Below are 17759 nucleotides of genomic sequence, written 5' to 3' on the forward strand. Positions count from 1 at the left end.
TTGGCTCAGCTTGGCATGCCTGATCATTAGCCCTGACAGGACCAGAAGGAAGGGAACAAGGCAAATGGTCTGTAGTTCAGAGAAGTAATTGTCTGTAATGCAGGGATCCTGTTTGCCAGCTTGTGCTATTGCCCCCATTAGGAAAGAAGTTCCCCTGCCCACTAGCCATTTTTTCCAGTGCCTATGTTTGTGGCTCAGCTTCAAAAGTAGTGCTGGAGAAGGGCATGAGCAATGGCTGATCCATAAGGTATTGGTTAGTGTGCTTCACTGGGAAATGAAAATGGCCCTGTTTGAACCCCCAGCCTCAGGGGTGACCCAGGGCCCAGGACTCTGGCATCCCAGGTGAGTTTACTAGTCATTCAACTATGGGGCAAAAGGATGGGTACACCCATCTACCTACATTTTTTCTGTCTCCTAAGGCTCAGTCATGGGTTTTGGACAACTCCATTTTCACGTGTGTACAGCTGGTATGTGCCCATGAGGGAGACATGTGATGACAGTGAGCATGGTCTGTCATCACAAGAACATAATCATGCATAACCTCCACATGTGTATGAGTATTTGCCCAGGAAGAGATTGCAACCCTGGTTACAAGTGGTTTGCCAGGGCATCCAGAAAAGGACTGAACACTACTTTATTTCCAGAAATCAATCAGTGAGTATTCTGCTCTGTCATTCTTACAAAATGGTTCACAGTAAAAAGGGAAGCCTTGGTAAGTGGATGACTTTGATCACTAATGTAATCAATTTGACATTTCCATCAATACAAATTAATTTTAAATGTCCATATAATGAAATAGGTGTCATACTTAGGTTTTAAATTGAAAGGCTAAGGGCTTAGGCTTACATTCTGACCCTACAAAGGCCTCTGGGAAAACTGTCATTGATTTTGAGGAATTAAAGTTTTTATTGTGAATCTAGAGGTGCTGAATCCCCACAGCTGCAACTGAGCTTGACTAAAGCAATGAATGTTCAGAATTTCTGAATATTAGACCCCATAACCACATTAGATCTTGTGGCACATGTGCTAAAAGTGCCAGTGGAAGCCACTATGCTTTCTATACAGCAGAGTGGGTCAGGTATGGGAAGCAGAGGAGTAAACTGGTGGGGAGTAGAGGTTATGCTTGAACTTACTATGTGGCACCCCCTGCTAAACATGTTGGCTTCCAATACTATAGGCCTTGTATGTAAAACAATATTTGCTTTTGTGTTATATCCTCAGCTGGTATGAATCAGCTTAGATCTATGGACATCAATGGACTTCATCTACTGAGGATGTGGACAAATGAAAAATTATACCATTTTAAAGAGGGAGATGACATCATTTGTGAGTGTGTACCAGTTGATTTAGTGTTAACTGTTTCATCTGTCCATTCCTATCTGTTGTAAATGAAGCCAAACTGTGGTAACTTAACTTTGTTTCCTTCCAGGTTAAACAGCCCCAATTTAACTTCCACTTACAAAGGAAAGAACCGGACAAATGACAGTGTTGACATTCTTCCAAAAACATATAAACTGAATTGTGGTAAATCCCACACACTTTTTAAATTTAAAATATAATTGTTCATCTATCCTCCCCCCCACCATCCATTAAATGAGACCAGGCTGTATCTGCCTGCTTTAGGAATAATGAAAAAAGAGTTGAAATCTTGGTATGCCTGAACCATAGAAGAAGAAGAAAGAAGTCAACATTTTCTTATGGCTTAAAAATAGCACATATTATTTTAATTAATAATCATTAAAAGCTTTGCTCACAGATGAATACAGCAATATGATGGCCACAAAACAATCTTTCACATCTTTACAAGTAAAAATGCATGTTACTGTTATAGCTGAAAAGGAAGTTGGCTGACCCTCCTCATGTTCACATCTGGCAGTTTGACCTGCAAACATGAGGAGGAAAGGTACTTGCCAAGATTCTTCAGTTCACATTGTCAACCACATCTCTGAGGCTGGCAGCGAAGAAGCCTGAACTGAAAGTACATCTTTGATCATGGCAAATATTTACTCTGCTTTACACTGAGCAGGCTACATTGGTTAAAGAGAACAGAAGAGAACACAGGCTCCACACATAGACTGTGAATCCTTCCCAGCACATTCCTAAGGTCATGCTATTCTAACTTTGCTTAAAGGATAACATTTGGTATGACTTGGTACCTAGTATCAAGCTGTTAGAGTGCAAGTCTGTTTTTAGTTCTCCAGTCAGCTGTGTTACTGTGGAATCTGTTTACCAACATTTAACATTAAAATGACAGCACTTACCTGCCTTTTAAAAAAATTGTATTTCACAAGTGAGACTTTCTATATAAGCACTAAATTGTATCATTACATGGACTTTCCTAATTGCCACTTAGTAAAGTGTTATTTCCTCTGGTGCTTGGTGCCTCTGAGGATGATGTTATAATGTCAGTAATTAATTGGGCACTTAAGTATTGCATTGTCATTCCTAAGAGTGCCAGTTTCCAGAGAAACAAAATCCAAAAATTATGGGTCACACCCTTTGTTCTAGTCACTCTAATAACAATACCCCACTTTCTACCAGTTGGGGACCTAAGGTTAACATTTCAGAGAACAGTAAGTTATTACTAGTATTATGTTGTGCTCTTGCTGTTTCTACCACTTCTCTTCCTGGCTTGACCTGCTTCTTCTACCTACTGGCAGATACTTAAAAAATTGATTTTTCAAAAAGTAAAACCAAGTTGTTGGGCTGTGGTTCGACTGTGGTTTTATTTGAGTTTGGGATGAAAGTCCAGTCACATCTTTTATCATGAGCAGTTCTCTTATATTTAGCCATAATAATTTGTGAAATATTTCGGAAAGAAAATCTTATTCTTGCTTTTATATAAGTGCCCAACATCTGACACTTCTTTAAGGGAGGACAACGTGAAAAACACTGAAAGTGAACATAACACGGTAAACCCTTTCTTTCCAAGGATTTCCTCATGATAAAGTGTTAAGAAAAGAAATAAAAGGCATACAGGGCATGTCTAAATCTTCCTGGAGGACTAGAAAAGGGCCCATGTGGTCCCTATTTTCAAGAAGGGAAGGAAGAAGGAACCAGGTAACTATACGCCGGTTAGCCTCATCTCTATCTTTGGCAAGACCTTCGAGAAAATTGTTAAGGGTCACATTTGTAGGAGACCAGCAGGTAAAATAATGCTAAGGGGCAACCAGCATGGGTCCATAGCAGGCAGATCCTGCCTGATTAACCTGGTTTCTTTTTATGACTGGGTTACAAAATACTTGAATGAAAGAATGGAGGTAGATGTTATTTACTTAGATTTTAAAAAGGCCTTTGACACAGTGTCACACCCAATTCTTATAAATAAACTAAACAGTTGCAATGTAGATTATTACACAGTCTGGTGGGTGGAAAATTGGCTTATGGGACGCACCTAGAGAGTGGTGGTGGACGGGTTGGTTTCAAGGCTCTGTCCTGGGACCAATACTATTCAACATCTTCATTAGTGACTTGGACGAGGGAGTAGAAAGCACTGTGTCCAGGTTTGCAGATGACACCAAACTATGGGGGGAAATAAACAAACTATAGGGCAGGGAGTGAATCCAGGTGGATTTGGACAGGCTGGGGATGTGGGCGGAACAGAATAGGATGCAGTTTAACAAAGATAAGAGCCATATGTTACACCTAGGGAGGAAGAATCATCAGCACTCCTATAGTCTGGCAGGTACCATTCCAAGTAGCACAACTATGGGAAGGGATCTCAGAGCTGACTCCAAAATGAGCATGAGTCACCAATGTGATGAAGTAGTAAGTAAAGCTAACCGCACTCTTTCTTGCATAAGTAGGAGCATCACAAACAGGTCTAGGGAGGTGATACTTCCCCCCTATGTGGCACTGGTCAGCCACAGCTGGAGTAGTGTGTCCAGTTTTGGGTGCCACACTTTAGGAGGGATGTAGATAACCTGGAAAGAATTCAGAGGAGGGCCACCCATCTGGTTAAAGGCCTACAGGGAAAACCCTATGAGGACAGATTGAGGGACCTGAATCTCTTCAGCCTCCACAAGAGACAGCTAAGAGGTGATCTTGTGGCTGTCTACAAACTCAGTGGGGGGAAGGAGGGGGCACAGCAGGAAATAGGGTATACAATATTTACTAGGGTGCCCATCAGGGTAACTAAAAACAATGGCCACAAACTGAAGGAGAGCAAATTTAAAATGGACATCAGGAAAAAAAAAATTACGGCGAGGGTTGTCAAAATATGGAATATGCTTCCAAGGGAGGTGGTGCTGTCCTTTTCCTTGGAGGTTCTTAAAAGGAGATTGGACAAACACCTGGCTGGAGTCACCTGACCCCAGCACTCTTTCCTGCCCAGGGCAGGGGGTTGGACTCGATGATCTAATAGGTACCTTCTGAACCTAAAATCTATGAAATCTATAAATCTATTAATGTGCCATTGTTACTGCGCATTAAGTTTAGTACTTGGTTAACTAACCAACTAACTAACAGAAGTAACTTGAGCTACTACACAGTAGCACTGGTGCATGGGTTTTTAGCAACACTTACTGTGCAGTAGCCTAATACTACCTACTGCACAGTAGTGTATTAGCATGGTTTTTGCCTGACACACTAATGCACAATGTTATTAGGCCAGTGCAGTTAGCGTCTCATGTAGACATGCTCACAGTGGAACAATTGCAGTCATGCTGTAAGTAACACTTTTTTGGTTTGTGGGATTTGGAATTACTTAGAAGTGCCCAATATTATCAAGAAAATACGTTTCATTAACCTTCCCTGTCCACTCTTCTTGAGGTCAGTATTTAAAACAATCTCCATGTAACCTAGGGGAAATATTTCCTTTTTCAAGACAGGAATTTATTTTTAAAAGCAGGAACCTAGAGATCACAGGGTTGGTTATGATCATTTCTTAAATGACTTGAATTACTGAGTTGCTGTAACACATTTTTATCCCAAATTTAGTGACTTAAATTCATATTTAAATTTAAAAAATTCAATGCATGAGTGCTGAAAAGTTATATCTATATGCCTAACCTGGCTCACCCAGGTTTAGAAGTTGAGTTCATGTTGTATATAAATACAGTTAGTTATTATCCAGGAGTTAATTGACCATTATAAATTAATTGAAGAGGATCTTTTCTTCATCATGTGCTGGCACAGGTATGCAACAATATTTATTATATTACAACCTGAGCAATTCCCCATTTGCTGCATAATTTCTCTCATATATCCTGCTTCCCTAAGTTGTCCCACTAAATATTTTATTGTGTACAACAAAGGGTAATTAGAATTGGCTGAACACTAGCTGAAATTGAAAATGAAAGCTTTGGAGAGGGGAGATATATATTCTTTTTCTTTGGGTATGTGCGGACACTCAGGGAGACTAGGAGGAGGTTAGATTAAGTTAAAAATGGCCACCCAATCTAAGGTAAATTAGGATGTGGAGTCCAGCTTTGGAGGACTGGGGGAGCAAGCAGCGTCCATGGGGAGGATCAAGGCTGACAGGGTCTGCAGGGGGATGGGTCACAGGTAGGGTCCATGGGGGTGGGGATTGGGGGAATCGGGGTAAATGTTGGGTCTCCAGAAGAAATCATGGGACAGGCAGGTCTCTGGGAGATGATGGGGGATTGGGGAGGCACATGGGGTCCACGGAGGGGGTGGAGGTATTGAGTGGGGGGCTAGGGGCTCTGCAGAGAGGTGGGTGGGATCCAAGAGTGGGGTTTGGCAGGATCAGGGAGGGCAGCAAGTCGTTGGAGTAGCTTGGAGGGATGAGGGGGCTCTCCCTATCCCCCCTGACCAGGGGCTATTTTTAACTGCCTGACCCCCTCCACGCCCAGATGAACAATCCCCCCAATAAATCTATCCCCTACCCCAATCCCAGAAGCCACTCCCCTACCCCAACTTACTTCCTTGGTTCCCAGCACCATAACCAGGAGTAGCTTGTGAGACATAGGGTTTGGCAGGCTTGGGGGAACTGGCTGGTCTGTGGTGGGGGGTGGGGGTTGCCCATCTGGGGAGGGTATGAGGCAAGAGGGGTAAAAATATCCCAGTGCCAAATGAAAAAACAGTTAACACAGAGCAACTGAGGTGCAGTAAGTCCCCACCCTTAATTCATTGCATGTTCATGAATAGCAGTAACTGTCCCTCTGCCTATAATCAAAGGTGGGTGGGGCGGGGGGAGGGGGGCGGTATGGTAGTTTGTTGTCTGACTGATGTCCCATAAGCTGTTCCAGGTCCCCCTGTGCTTGTTCTTGCTGAACTAGGTTAGTTTATCCCTGATTAGAACCAGGATAAATTGTCCTGGTTTATCTTATGTTTACTTTAAGATAACCTTAGGCACATAAGCAGTGTTCCCAAATGAAGAGGGAACAAGTACCTTTTTAGTGGGCTCATCTACACATGTGCCAGACTGCACAATTGTTACTGATTAGTACTAAATGACTCCACAGTAAATAGCATTATGGAGCAGTCCCATTGCCACACAGTTATTTTTAGCTGCTACTATACAGTTATTTTTGTAGGATGCTACTGCACAGTAGCATTGCCATCAACAAATTGTGTCTGGTGATGCTAGGTTGCTGTAGCAATGAGCTACAGTGAATTAGCTCATGGCTATGGTGATGTAGCATCATGTAGATGTGTCCAGTAGGTTGAGGGTGCTACAGGGTAGCAGCTGCCTGATGGTTAGCACCACAGCGTAGCATCCTTGTGCCCCAGACAGTCCCTCCTCAGTATGTTAAACTCAGCAGGAGCAGTTCCGGGCTGCAGGCTCATCCTCCCCAGGCCCCCTGTCAGCCAAGCCTGCACTGCCTTGGCTCAATGTGCTGTGGTCCCGGGCACAAGTGAAGACAGTGTAGTGTGCTTGGGAAAAATAAACTCAAGCTCAACCTGAACCACAGTTTATTGCACTATACTAATTTCATGTGTAGATGCACCCATAGTGGATTGAAAATGGATTGAGGGATCATTACTGCACAGCATATGAGAAGGTGGTTTATCCCTTCCCCCTGTTAAGTGAGGGCACATGAACAGCAGTAAGTGTGTGCATGAGGTCACAGTATGTCCTGTCTCGAAGCAGGGTTGTGATGGTAAATGTTTGTTCTAGATATTCTAGACCAGTGGTTCTCAACCTTTTTGGCTAGCAGGCTGGATGGACAGTGCCTGATCTGTCCACAGGCCAGATCCAGCCAGTGGTCCCACTCCAATACCTGGTCCTAATCCAGCTATGGGGGGTAGAACATGTGGCCTAGCCCCAGTCCAAATGTGGGGGGAGGAGGTGTGGCCTGGCTCCAATCCATCCATGTGGAGAGGGGCCATGGCCTGACCGCAGCCCACCACACAGAGAGGAAAGGGTGTGGTCCAGCCCCAACCTACCATGTAGGGTTTGGGAACTTGGCAGTGGGGGAGGGTGGCTATATTACTTGCCACTGCTCCCTTGCCATCAAATTTCCTGACCCATCATATACCATGGCTCTGTGGGCTGAAATTTGGCCTGCAGGCCAAAAGTTGAGCACCCCTCTTCTATAGCATCTTAATGATCTTCTGAGGAACAACAGGAGAGATTTTTCCTTATTAAGCAACCCCATATATAATGTGCTATGGCCGCATATGCCTATTTTATTAGTTAAGAAACAAGATTTGTGAGTGCAGGCTATATCTTTTATTGGACAACCCATACAGAGACCTGGGCTTTATGGGTCATAATTTGTCTGCTCCTCTGTTTTTCCTTGCTCTACAAGTGATAATTTTCCACTTCCCTTTTATGTGGACACATTCATTAACATAATTAGGTTAAAGCACTTTTTCTTGCTTCTATTTGCCTGGGTTGTGAATACTTCTTTCCCAGAGCTTAAAGCCTAAAAGCTTGTCTCCTATCTCTCCCAACTCTCTCATGTGCCTTGACCACCACAGCTATAACAGCAATGTATTAATTGAGAAAACATCAGGTTCATATTCAGCAATTATGGTCCTTCTGGGTATATATCATGCGGGCTCCAAACCACAAGAGCTGCCTACAGTGAGATTTAGGCATGCTATAGTCCTTCTTAGGATATGCCAGGTCAACACTTTTCACAAAATGAAGCTGAGGATGCTGGCAGCAGTGTATTTTTTATCCCTAGTGTACAGCCTAAACCAGGAAGCAGAAAACCCAGGTTCACTTACTGCCTGACCTGAGGGCTTGAAATCCTTATCTCTCACTTCCCAGAAGCAAAGCCTTACCATGAGGTTATTCTGGCTGAGAATATTCTCCACTAGTCCTGTTATAATTATTCCACTGTACAATAAAGATTTCATAGAGGAGATAGAAAGAGACCATCTCTGGCCTGCTTAGTTCTTTGGTAGGTGCCAACCCTCAGGAGAAGATATCAGGCTATATATCCTACGTAAACAGAGGCTCCTCTTTGCATCTCTCTGTCCCTCCAGAGAAAGAAGGGATGAAATTCTGTCCCTCCAAAGAGGGACAGAATTTCAGGCATAGCCCTACCCTCCTATTTGCTAGTTCTTGGGGTATCTGTTCTTCATGCTGATGTTTTGCATTATAGATCCCAGGCTGAGGTGCCTGATTCTCTCTGTAAGTGGAATATAGGCACCTCCCATGGGGTTTGGGATTGTATGCCAGAAGCTTGGTCCTTAAAAGCCTGTGTCTTTCCAAGGATCCAGACCCTATTCCCTAACTTCCATATGGGCTTCCAGCCCAGGGGCTACAGTTCCTCTAGTGCTATCTTAAGAAGTGCAAGCAGAGTGTAGGTCATGATTTTTATCCTGTCTCTTACATTTTTTTCTAGAGCCATTAATTAAACTACCTTCCAGGGTACATTAACTGAGAGAGAGATTTTCCAGTTTTACTTGATTAAGAAACAAACATAAAATGCTTTGTTTTCTTGTGTGGAATCTTCATCCCTAAAACTCTCCCCACTAATTCCTATTAGTTAAACTTAACTCACTGTTTTATGATGTCACATTTTATCTGGTACTGTGCTAATAATGAGAGGTTATATTTGGGGTCGGGAGCCCCACTGTGATAGACACTGGATTAATAATTAAGCTTTTTTTAGCTCTGAGTCATGTCATGGCATTTTCTAAGTTTTTACAGAGCTTCCTATCTTTGTGTCACTTCCAAGAAGAGTTGCTGGGATTTGAGAACACAAGGATGTGTCCACATTGCTTCCACAGCACTCCTGGGGGTACTGTTCTCAGGGGATAAAAGCTGTGGCTGCATTTTGTATAGGGCGTAATGCTGTCAGTGTGTTAGGCATGCTGTAACAGAGCCTGGATTGAGTATCTTGGGGGATTTTAGAGAAGGAACATCTAGTTCTAAATCAAAGTGCCATGAGATGCTTTAAAGGATGCCATACAATATTAGCACTGTTATATGTACAAACACCTGTGCATGATTCATAAGGTAAATCCAGAGATTTCAAATAGGAATCCATGTTGCCAAAAACAGTCTGACCTGTTGTCATCTTTTTGAGTTGCAACAGAAGAATTGCTCTGTTATTTTTCCATAGTCAAAAAATTGGTTAAAGATAGGAGCATTTTCCAAGGGGTGCCTTGAGTCTAAAAAGTTTGAGAACTGCTGATCTACTTTTTCTGGATTGTGATTGACCTGAGGTATGGGTTTGTGGTAAAATGATCAGCTCTGTCAAGACTGAAGACATTCTGGGAAGGAACAGTAGCAACATTTTTGGAGTCTGGGGAACTTTAAAATAAAAAGTAAGGTTAGGTGCTTCCAGAGTTAGGCAGCAGGCAGGCAGAGCTTTTGGGAATTCTAGTATTGCATTTAGGCATTTGAAGTGATTTTGGCACTTAATTCCTTTTTTTTCTGTGCCTATTCTTGGCAATTAAGTTTGCAAAATTTGCCATAAGCAAGTGCATTGTTGCTAATGAGACAGTTTATATGAAGATCAGGATCAAGATAGAGGAGCTTCCAGTTGTTATTTAGGGCTGCTTACAGAAAAACAAAACAACACACTTTACTGGAAGAAGCAGTGCATTAGTTCAACCTGGCACCTCAGTATCTATATAGATTAGGCACTTCATCAGGGATTTTTGGTGCTTTATCTAATAGCTGATTAGATAAAAGCACCAAAAAGCGTCACTACAGTGCCCAATCTATAAAGAAGTTGGGCAAGCTGGATCCAGCTAACGTGATGCCTCTTCTGCACATGTACTGGGTTCAGCATAGGACCCATGTGTTTTTTAAATCTCTGTAAGCAGCCACTATGTTCTTGAACAACTAGAACAGTGGTTTTCAATCTTATTAGACTCAAGGCACCTTGGACAAGGCCAGCTGTTAATTTTCACTCATTTTTTTGACTACAGAACAATAATAGAGCACTTCTGTTGCAAAGAACTCAAAAAGACCACAACCGGTCAGAATGTTTTTACACTATGAATTCCTATTTGAAATCTCTGTGTTTAGCTTATGAATCATGTTTTCATGAGATGGGAAATTACACAACAAAGGTATTAAAAGAAAATTATTAAGAATACAAAGTCGACCTCATAAAAGTTGGGAATTGCTAAAATTCAGGTTGCCTCTGAATTAAGATATAGACTTCAAGTACATGAAGCACTGGAGCAGGTTACCTAGAGAGATGGTGGAATCTCCATCCTCGGAGGTTTTAAGGTCCAGTTTGCCAAAGCCCTGGCTGAAAAGATGAAGTTGGTGATGGCCTTGTTTTGAGCAGGGGGTTGGACTAGATGACCTCCTAAAATCCCTTCCAACCCTAATTTTCTATGATTCTAAAATGGATGATTTTAGAAATAGTCATTAACTTAATGTTCCTCATTTTCTGGATGTCCAAACTGAAACATGAAGTCTGATTTGGAAAAATGCTAAGAACTTACAGCTTCATCTGAAGTTAGTAGGAGCTGTTTTTTAAACATATGGGCTACATCCACACATCCAGCTCAAATAGTAGTGGCACAAATTTGTGCTGGAGATTTGTGCCTCAGCACATGTGCCTGAACATGCACTTTGGTGTGGGGGAAGTTGTACCACTTGGGGCAAACTGACCTTGCCCAGCTCCTCCTGGATTGTTAGCCAGGGGGAGAACACCCTGGTGAGCCATGCTGGTGAGCAGCTCAGGGCTACACGCTCCCAGGAGCTTTTAGGGTAAGTTGGCTACACCCCTTCCTGTCCCAGGCTGCTTCTGCTGCTGGCAGTTTGTTCTCCAGAGCTTCTGGGGAGAAGACGGCCACGCCACTTCCTGCCTCTGGCTACTGCTGTTGCTGCTGCTAGATGCTGCTGCTGCTGGCTTGCTCTCAGGAAAAGTTGACCATGCCCCTTCCTGGCTTGGGCTGCTGCTGTTACCACCCCACCACAGGGTGGGGTCCTCTGCCACTGCCCCCCCTTGCGGGGGGGGGGGCAACTGCACTGCACCACACCCCAGCTTCTGCACTTCTGTTCTGGCCTGCTGCCCAGCCCTTTGCCAAGCTGTGGTCGGGGGACCGCCTGGGGAGGGGTCCTGTCCTGCCTGTGGGCCCCTCTCCCCAACATCACTGCCAGCACCTAAGGGTGACTTGCCTGCCTCAGCTGCCTTAGCAGGCCACCCCCTGCCTTCACCTTCCCTTTCACCTTTACCTGAAGTATGCCTTGAGTGACTGACTTGGATGGCTGTTACCACTGCTGCTGCTGCTGCTTCTGCTGCCACCTATACTGCTGCTGTCACCTCTCAGGAGAAGGGGTGTTTCCCTGCCACACCACCTTGCACTACCCTATACTGCATTGCTTTCCTAATTGACTGCTGTGCACTCCCTCACAGCTGCCTCACTACATCTGATCATGTGCTTTGTTTCCTGCCTGTTGTGTCATCCAAGCCACTGGCTAAGTTTGTGAATGACACCAAGTTATGGCGAAGCATGATCATGCTTGAAGATAGGCTACAGATACAGGTGGACATAGACAGGCTGGCACATTGGGTGGATCGGAACCAGATGAGGTTTAACAATGAGGGATGTAAAATGCTCCACCTGGGAATGAACAATCCCCTTCACACCTACAGGCTTGGCAATGACAATCTGATCAGCACTACTAATGAAAGAGACCTGGGGTTAAAAATTGACCACAGTATGAACATGAGCCAGGAGTGTAACACTGTAGCCAGGAGAGCAAATAATAGTCTGGTGTGCATCAACCAATGCATCTCCAGCAAAACCAAGGAAGTGATTCTTCTACTCTACTTGGCATTGGTGAGACCAAAGATGGAGTACTGTGTCTGGTTCTGGGCACCGTACATCAACAAGGACATCAAAAGCTCAAGGAAGTCCAGAGAAGGGCCACCCGTATGATCAGAGACTTACACAGAAAGCCATACAAGGTAAGGCTGAGGGACCTGGGACTCTTCAGCCTGAATAAAAGAAGGCTGAGAGGGCCTTGGTAGCAGCTTACTGCTACATCAGGGATGTACATCAAGGGATTGGTGAACAACTGTTCACCAGGGTGCCCTTGGGGAAAACCACAAGCAATGGTCACAAATTCCGGGAAGACTGTTTCAGGCTCAACATTAGGAAAAACTTTTTCATAGCTAGGGTGTCCAGACTGTGGAATAAGCTCCCTCCAGAGGTGGTGCAATCGCCTACCCTGGAAATCTTCAAGAGGAGACTGCACGGTCACCTTGCTGGGGTCACTTGACTCCAGTTGTCTTTCCTGCTCAGTGCAGGGGGCTGGACCCTATGATCTTCCGAGGTCCCTTCTAGCCTACATTCTATGAATCCCTTCCAACCCAGCACCAACCCAGCCTGCTGGAGCATGCCTCACTCATAACCAGGCCAGTTCTTGCTGTCAGCTGGGCTCCCAGCACCACATACAGAAGCTATGTGCCCTTGGGCTGGGCTGAGTCCTGCCTCCATGGAGCTGTCCTGACCCGCTGGTGTGCAGGGCCCATAGAGGCAGGACCCTGCCTGGCCTGAGGGTGCATGGCTTCTGGGAGCAAGAGCTGGCCCAGTTCTGCCCAAAGGCACATGCCATGCACCATGTGCAGCCCCTGGGTCTGAGGTCGTGCTGCAATGCCGGGGGTCTCTGCCAGCAGTGGGCCATGAATGCCCCGATGGCTGCTGCTGCTGCAGGGGGGACCGTGCCCATGTGGGGGGCCGGGCAGGGGTCCCACCCCTCCTGAGCAGTCCCCTGACCACCACACTGTCCCTTCACCCACAGTCCCCTCACACACACAGTCTCCCAACCCCACATCCCTGGGATAGAACCTGGGTCGGATCCACCGCTGCCAACCTTGCCCCACTCCTATATCCTCCAGCACACTGAGGCAGCATGCTGGAGCAGCAGTGGCACACAGCAACCATAGAAACACTCTGGCCACATGCTAGAGTGTGTCTCTGGAGGACCCAGCTTCTGGTTGCTTCAGGGAATGCTCCAGGTTTCCAGGAGCATTCCTGCACCGCTTTTCCTCAGCATGTTATTTTTTGATACCGGGATTTCCTTGGTATCAAATTTACAGTCAGTGCTGCAAATGTGCAGCATGGGGAACATTTTTTTTTCATTCTTAGCATGTCTCTTGCTGAGTCTCAAACTGCTTTGAGATACCACAATAGGCATGTGCTTGCTCATCTGGACACGCTGACCTATAGGGTGAATCACTGTGATTGCTGACCTATGGGGTGCATCCAGATGAGCACACACATGCAGGGGTGTGCATAGTTGTGCCACCACTTTGTGCCTCAGGGAATGCCCCTGCATGCACACTCTGGCACATGTCAAATTGTCCTGGGTGGGGTAGGGAAGGCTGGAGCCAGCACCTGTGCTGGCTCCTGCAGACTTACTTGGTGCTCTGGGGGCCTTCTAGGGCAGTAAAGGCACTGACCTGGCTGCACAGAGCTTGGCTAACAGCCAAACTGTGGCTCTGGATGGCCAAGCTCCATTTCTGGTAATGCACACTGCTGCCATTCTGCTCCGCACCCCTTTTTTGCAGCTTGTTTTTTTTTTTTTACACTAGGATCTACAGTGTTAATTTTGGTGCTGTATTGCAAATTAGAAGTGTGGCGATGGGTGCACATGCACCATGTGATGTGGAGCCTCAAACAGCTTTGAAGTGCTTCAAACCACATGTGTGGGCTTGTCTGGACGTACCCATGAAGTTGTATACAATACTAAGGATTCTGAAAAGTCTGCTCTGAGTCATCCCAAACTGGTCTCCCAAAACTAGTGTAGGCTTCTGACCTTAATATCTGTTTTTGCCTCAGGTTCCCATATGTAAAATGAGAATACTGTCCCTTCAGCTTGAAGCCTGTTTCAAAGATGCATTCATTAGTGCTTGTCAATGACAGTAAAACTCATGAGAAAATTAAAAATTCTGTCTTCAGGGAGAGGTTTGAACAGGGCACAATAAATGTGGCTTAGAGCTACATGTTAAACAATAAAAATAAAACAAATAACTGAATATCTACTTCTTAGGTAAGCACCATTCATTTTGTACATGAAATCAGAATGAAATCAGTGCTCTTTGGAAAAAGTAGTATGGGATCCTGTAATTAAAGATTGTTTCATAAGGCAGATGTGCAAGGGGACTGAATTAAGGATATGCAGGCAACTTAATTTCTAGCATTTTCTAACTTTCGAGTGCCTGACTTTGAAAGTTTAAAATGTTTATATTTTTATGTATTACATATGTTTATAATACATCATGTAGGATATATAATTTATGTGGTTATTATATAATACATATATATATTCATATATATGTATATATATTAAGGTGCATGTTTTATATAAAAAATCATGCTTTCATTATTTCAACTGCTCATACTGTGTTAGCCCTGCAGTCCATGAAATTGGCACAAGAAGCGATGGGGATTTGCCACTTTTATATAGAAAATCATAAGTCCTAGGGTCACAAGCCAATGGGCCAAAAGGAGGGAACAGATAAAAGGTAAAGAAACATCAACACCAGTAACATGTACTCAGCACTTAAAATGTCTCCCCTGAACTTCCAGAGGTGTCCCCCCCAAAAGCTTTTAGTTCCTAGAGCACTCACACAGCAGCCTGCAGCTGTCCCTAAATCTGACTTTAGCTCCTCTAGTCTACACTCCTGGCTGATCAAGGCAGTGAGAGCTTCAGCTCCACTGTGTACTGCTCTTTTTGGGCTGACCAAGTTCCAACTGCATGCTGCTCTTTCTTCCCCTAACTCCAGCCTGAAGCTTCCTCTTTGTTTTTCCCTTGCCCCCCAGCCCCTGGAGGTTTCTGGGAGTTGTAGTCCAAATTAACAGGCAAGTACAGCTCTGCGGACTGCCCCCCCTCCTGCTTTTATGCATATTACATTCACATTACAATATTAATCACTATGTACACACATGTTAATATGAAAATGAAGAGAGCTGTTCTCACAAAACAAACAATGACTAGAGATGCAATCAATGACCTTTTTATTTGCCTTGCAGATTATGTCCAAAGACAAGGTAATTTGTATTTTGAGGCCCAAGCTGCTAACACCCGGCTTTAGGAACAACAAATGGTATGGTGACTGCCTGAGGCTGTAGGACCCTGGAGTCACTGTGTATTACAAGCCATTTGTCAAGGACTTTCGAGGTTGGACATTCCATTAGTCTGAATGCAACCTTTGTAGTTTGGAAAACCTTCTCCTGACATTTTCCATAGATCCTCTGATGTTTGCAGATAAGCACTTCTATAGCCTTAGAAGGTATTTCTAAAGAGGAATTATAATACAATGCTATCCAGAGCAAATTGACCAATTATACATCTACATCTAAACAAAGGTACAAAGCCATATAAAAGTAGGAGATGTAGCAAACACAGTATCTGAGAAAGAGGAGACACTTTTCTCTCATTGCTTTCTTTTGTAACTTTTCCCCCTGGAACAGCTCTTTATAACATCTATTACAACATTGAAAATTGGAAGAGCCAAGTCCCCATATCTCAGATGTGACTGCCATTTTCTGGTGGCAATCAGTTGTGATTTGTCAAAGTTATAATGATTTTAAAAGACACAATGTATGTGTATGTTTTGATTTTTGTAATATGATCAAGTACTGGTCTGTTCCTATTCTACTAACTCTGTGTATTCAGGAATAAATAATGAAGTAACTGTAACAGGAACTCCTGACTCCAATAAAAATGTTCATATTATAGAAATGTTTTCACTTAATGCACACACATTCAGAACAAACAATATGAATATGTAGAATCCCATTATATTGCATAGAAAAGAACTGTAGGAACTAAGGTAAAAATACTTCGGAGAACTGGTAGTCCACTTGACACAGAAAAGAAATACAAAAACAACAACAAAAATCGCATATAGTAGTGCCTTTAGGGATAGTTATATCAAAATTGTGACTATGGTATAATGGGATTGTTTTACATATTGTTTCTTGATGACTCCTGATTATATGCATTCCATTTATAAATCAAAAGATACATTCTTAGCTGCCTACTATGGAAATGCACCCTGAGATCTGCTCTGTTTCTTACACCTTCACCAGTAACAAATATTCTGCAGTTTGACTTTTATCTGACAAGTTTGCTGCTAATGCATGAGGTAGAATAAAATCCAGCTCAATCTTCCAAACCATCCTGGTTTTGCAGTGCTAACAGTACAAAACATTTGTTCTAGTCAGTAAAGTAAGCAGATATAGACATCATGTGCATACTGAGAGTAAATCACTTAGGTGAAAATGTAGTATTTTGATAATAAAATGTTTTATGCAACAACTGCTTTTAAAGCACGGGATGTCATGACACAGCCATTTTGACAGCATCATTACTTAAGCCCTTTTAGCATCACAGCATGATACTTTAACATACCTACCCTGACAAAAAGGAAACAATTGCATTCAAACACCAAAGTAATAAACTAAGTGCTCCAACAAACATTAGCAGCAGTTAACCACCCACCTTCTGCCTGTGGAGAGCATTTCAACCCACCCCTTCCTGAATTAAGAAAGGACTGTATAGTAAAAGGAAACCGTTTTTTCCCTAGTAATAGAGCTCTTAAAACTAAATTTATAACCAAAACCTGAAGTTGCATCCATTTACCATAAAAAGTAAGAAAACAACATCTCTGAATTTGAGAAATACACCATACTTCAACATGTTTGATTATAACAACATCTAAATCAAACAGATTTCATTGTATTTTCTACCTCTTAGACTTTTGTTAGTTTTGTTTCTGAAAGCAAAGGCTAGAAGTTTGCTCAACATTTGTTAGCAAATTTTCATATATCAATATCAGATACTGAGGGAGACATATGTGTGCATGATTATATTATTCTTTACCTGTTAATTTCAAAGAAGGCAAGGTAGAAGTGCACCTTCTAGGCCCCTGTTACACATCATACATATTACTCAATTAACTGGTTAATTGTGCAATATGTTTAGACCAGCCACATGTGCAAAGTAATTATGACACAATAAAAATGACTATCTGGATATAAAACACCCAAGCACTTATAAATTTAGTGCTTGAAAATAAGTTAAAATTCAGCACCTTTCAGGTTTCAGGAGTGTACTACTTGGCATCTTCCATGAAAATGTTAACTCTACTGCTGGTTTATTTCCAGCTTCAATTTGAATGTGTAGTAGGACCCATAGACTGTTGATCTGTAGGAAAAAAAAGGATTACATTAAATTTAAATATATCATCACTGATAACAGTCATAAAGTCAGTGAATAATTTGAAAAACTCCAGATTTCATAGATAATGGATTCACACAGAGAAAAATCGGAGATTTGAAATCTATTCTTCAAGTATCTCATTTAATATTGTTGATGACCCAAGCTTCTGCTGGAAAGACATATATAATGTATTTTC

The sequence above is a fragment of the Gavialis gangeticus genome, unplaced genomic scaffold (assembly GCF_001723915.1).
Source record: "Gavialis gangeticus isolate Ggan-Ray unplaced genomic scaffold, GavGan_comp1, whole genome shotgun sequence".
NCBI lineage: Eukaryota > Metazoa > Chordata > Crocodylia > Gavialidae > Gavialis > Gavialis gangeticus.